This window comes from Limulus polyphemus, unplaced genomic scaffold, assembly GCF_000517525.1.
Source record: "Limulus polyphemus unplaced genomic scaffold, Limulus_polyphemus-2.1.2 Scaffold2484, whole genome shotgun sequence".
Lineage (NCBI taxonomy): Eukaryota > Metazoa > Arthropoda > Merostomata > Xiphosura > Limulidae > Limulus > Limulus polyphemus.
The window spans coordinates 152,022-156,703 of record NW_013668094.1 but is presented as its reverse complement, the minus strand read 5'-3'; the positions used below and the strand labels follow the sequence as shown (position 1 = coordinate 156,703).

General features: G+C 37.8%; 1 protein-coding gene across 8 annotated transcripts in view; it reads left to right on the top strand.

Annotated features, from left to right (window-relative positions):
- Window positions 1-4,682, top strand: part of LOC106467087 (mucin-17-like) — a 73,532-nt gene that overhangs the window by 18,806 nt on the left and 50,044 nt on the right. The window contains exon 1 of one of the 8 annotated variants that reach the window (XM_022395210.1): window positions 2,393-2,527. The exons of the other annotated variants lie outside the window; for them this stretch is intronic. The gene's annotated coding sequence lies outside the window, so the exon portion shown is untranslated. Of the gene's footprint in view, window positions 1-2,392; window positions 2,528-4,682 lie in introns of those variants that run through there. 8 annotated transcript variants of the gene reach the window in all.

Here is a 4,682-nt window from a genome sequence, read left to right as displayed (position 1 = left end):
AAGTCCGCAGACTGTGCCACTGGGGGGGGGGAGGTTAGTTTGGACCTGTTTTTGGATCCGGTCCACTAGTGAAAGTTAAATAAAGCCACGAATCTCTTGTCGTATTGTGTGACATTCTGAGCATTTATAGATTTCTCTGGGAAGGATCACATCTCTCAGCACACGCCGCATCCGGCAGTGGTATGAGACAAACAACGCTAGAATCTTCCTTGGCCAATCCATATCCGAGAGCAAATTCAAATTTATCCGCATAAGGATCAGGTCTCGAAATTTAATCTCAGTAAAAGAAGCTTTTTAAGAAAAACGTGCCAAGTATTGGTGGGAAGCGTTAGTTTTGATTAAAGAGACGGATACAATATTGAGGAAAATATTGTTCATACTCGGGCATTACTGAAAATATCTCGAGACGCTGCCTTGCAATTTCATGCGTAATTAACGAGGCATTGGTGGGAAGCGTTAGTTTTGATTAAAGAGACGGATACAATATTGAGGAAAATATTGTTCATACTCGGGCATTACTGAAAATATTTCGAGATGCTGCCTTGCAATTTCATGCGTAATTAACGAGGCATTGGTGGGAAGCGTTAGTTTTGATTAAAGAGACGGATACAATATTGAGGAAAATATTGTTCATACTCGGGCATTACTGAAAATATCTCGAGATGCTGCCTTGCAATTTCATGCGTAATTAACGAGCCATTGAGCGTTACACAGGCAAGCTTCAGATGTACAAAATTTAGAGGTCGTTCAAAAAGTCAGTGTGAGTAAACTTAAGATTGTCATACTTTCGGGCAGTATTTTCCATACTGTAGTTTCACCGATGAATTATTATAGGCTGTACTCTGTTGATTTTTTTCTCATTAGACAGTATTGGCTGTTATTGTTTTTACACGTGAGTAATACCTTCAGTGACGCACATATGCACGTGTGAAGAGTGCTGATATCAATGGTGGATCCATAATTTCGGCCTTGTCAAAATTTAACGCTTTAAAGTCAAGGTTCACATTCGGAAATAAAATGATGTGACTTGTATTCACACATAACCATTTCGCCTGTACAGGTGTTTTTGTATTGCAGAAATACCGATTATAAAACTCAATAAAGCCTTATTTATGAGTCACGAATATATTAAGAAATGACTATTAGAAAAAATTATGACCGAACTATCACTTGCATATCACAGCAGAAAGTCTGCGGACTTGTAACTAAAAAAATCGGGTTTCGATACCCATAGTAGGCAGAGCACACATAACACAACCTTTATTCGCGCCGAACTTCCGATCACAGACTTTTGATACTAAGTTTCAGATTGGACAGTTAAAAGTTTTGTCAAGCAATCACAGTGAGCGTTTCTTGATAAAAGAGTGTTATACTAATTTTAATGGTCTGGTCGTTAAGGCACTCGACTCGAACCCTGCGGGTCGCGAGATCGAAAACCTGTCATCCAACATGGTCACATTCAGCTGTGGGAGCTTTATAATGTGACGGTCAATCTCACTGTTCGTTGGTAAAAGAGTAGCTCAAGAGTTAACGGTGGGTGGTGTTGACTATAGTCCATCACTGCTAAATTAGGGACGGCTAGCGCAGATAGTCCTCGTGTAGCTTTGCTCGAAATTCAAAACCAAACGCAAACTAATTTTGATATCGGAAGGATCCATAATTGATCGAACACTATATATGTACCTCTCCGCACATTACAAGTAAGAGAAAATTTTAAAGACATCTTGTTGGACATTTCAAACCTCGTTTGAATTTCGCCACTAATAAATAAGATCGGTTTATATTTCTCAATTATTTAACCAGTTAAAAGCTTGAGGTTAATTCATCTTTCATTTTCGTGCTTTATGCATTAAGTCGAAATCATATTTTAACCTCATGTTCTTATTATTTGTTAACCGTTTCTCTGTCGGGAAGTTTTTTTTTAACTTGTTCACCTGTGGGGGACTTTAACTCGTTTCGCTGTTGAGAAGCTTTTTTAACGGCGACAATAAGATAATTTTATTATGTATATTATCTCTGAGTAGTTTTTGCAATGAACTGAGCTTAGGTAATTGTTAGTTACCACGTATTGTTGACAATATTGTTTAGCCATAGGCCTGCTCAATAATTCGCCTGTCCAGAACAGGAAGTTAGTATTTCAAATAGGGTATTCCTTGATTTTACGTTCGAATATGAGTTTGATGTTCACCAGAATCACGATGTTTGTTTCTAGGGATAACACTTGTTTTATAAGTGACTAGAATAATGATCGTTACATATTGTCATTATGCGATCAGTGGTTTTACAAACAAACAAAATTTTTTTCTTTTTTCGAAACATATTCTGCATTCTTTAAGCGCCTGCAACATTGGTACACTTCCTCTGCCATCTTGATGATGTCATTATTCCCTTTACACTACCTCCTCACCGAGAAGAGTCGGAAGAAGTCCGAATCACTGTTCTGAGTCGCTTTATCACTGTGCAGAAAGTTCGGCACGTTCGTAACAACGAATCAAGCGTACCCCAGGGCTCAAGAAATTTCATTCAGGTGATATATTTATGGCCGTGTTTCACTTGTTCTGTGCTTTTATATATATATAGAAAGGAGTCACACAAAATTGCTTCGTTTACTGTGAGCAAAACTCGGTTCCCTGATTGTATGAAAGGCCCAACACGGCTTTTGAATCGATTTTTTAAACAACCTTGAATCCTTCCATTAAAACAGCATTATAAAGTAACGAGTGTCCTATACCACGCAGCCTGTCGGTATTGTGGTGTTATAAATAATTAATCACACAAATGATAGCACTTTAGTTGTGGGTCATCCATTATGCTTGAAGTAAACAAGAAAAATTTCAGACAATGTGAAACGTTCGTAGGGAGTGCACTTTGCTAAGGAACAAAAAACAGCACACTTATTTAGCCCCTGGTGTGCCACATGTTCAACTATACCTCAATCACCGAAGCTCTCGTCAACAGGCGGTTTTTTTATAGTCATATAACTGATTATATCCAGACATTGCATCTTAGTTCTATATTTCCACTGTGAATAGACTACGTTTCATTGAATAATAGAAAATTCGTGCATAAGTGCTTAAAAAAAAAGTGCTCTGCGTAAGGAAATATGTAAGTATTGGGTTTTTGAGCACCCCCCACCCCATATTATAATACTGCTCAACTGGTTTTACCAGTCGTAATATTTATCACCGAAATTACCCTCGTGGCGTGAACCTGTACTATCATGATAATGATGAATAATCGTAAATTCCGTTTTTCGCCTGGCCGCTGTTGCACGCTTTGTCAACAACACCCGCTATGTGGCGTCTGTCTTCTTCCTGTCTGTCCAATCACAAAACAGAAAGTAGAACTTTCATTGTACCACGAGCCTAATCTGTTTAGAGATCATCCATGTCTATACACATTAAAGTCAGCTGTGTATTATATTATGTGTTCCCGTGTTTGTGCTAATGACGTCAGACGGGCCATTTCCTGATTAGATAAGAGGACACGGGAAATATCTACACGAGATTACTAATGTCAAAAAGTTAATGCCCATTAACTTGTTTTTCTTTCCTTTTTTTTCTCTTAAATCTGTACCCCACGTTTTAATACTTACAGAAGGGTACTGTAAATTGGTATTTAAGGGGTTGGTATTGGGCGTAAAAAATAATTAAATATTCTGTATTTAGGATATTCAGATTTACAAAATCAAAGTTATAGAACTAAAATTAACCAATCTTTAATACACCTCGGATGTAATCATTTTCGAGAAAATTTTGCTCTTTCCAAGTCTAAACAAAAGTTTGGTTGAGTTTCGCGCAAAGCTACTCAATGGCTATCTGAGCTAGCCGTCCCTAATATAGCAGTGATAGACTAAAGGGAAGACAGCTAGTCAACGCCACTCACCGCCATCCCTTGGGCTACTCTTTTACCAACGAATAATGGGATTGACCGTCATATTATAAAGCTCCCACGGCTGAAAGTGTGAGCATGTTGGATAACGGGTTTCGATCTTGCGACCCTGCAGATTTCGAGTTTAGCGCCCTCTTGGGAGGACCAGGACCCCAGGAGAAAGGAATATACTCGACACTTACGAATTGAAAATAGATTCTCAAACAGAGCTCGTATGAGGACTGTATATATAAGTTTAACAAGGGTTAACTTTTTTTATTGAACAAGATATAATTCAGTATAAATGTGTATTTTTACAGTACAGCCTGTCCTACTATTGTCGTTGTTAAGTATGAAAAGAAGATGGTGTATCAACATTATAAATTCCCATTACAATCTTAAACACCTCAATTGGATCCACTTTAACTCTTCTTGTTTCAAGAGAAAACAATTTTTGAGATATTTTAACCTCTCCTCGTATGACAACACCTCCATCCTAGGCTCCATTCTAGTAATCCTTCTCTGAACTCTTTCCAACAGTTCAATGTCCTTCCTAAGGTAAGGAGCCCAAGACTAAACACAATACTCCAAATGTGGCCTAACCAGTGACATACACGATGAAATTATGACCTTTTTAGACTTGTATTCAATATATCTGTAGATACAACCTAAAATCCTATTTGCCCTACCACTAGCAACAGCACACTACTTGGATAGCTTAAGAGACTGATCAATCATTATGCCAAGATCCCTTTCTTTCATGACATTCTTAAGATTATTCCCATCCAAATTATACTTATAATTCAAATTAT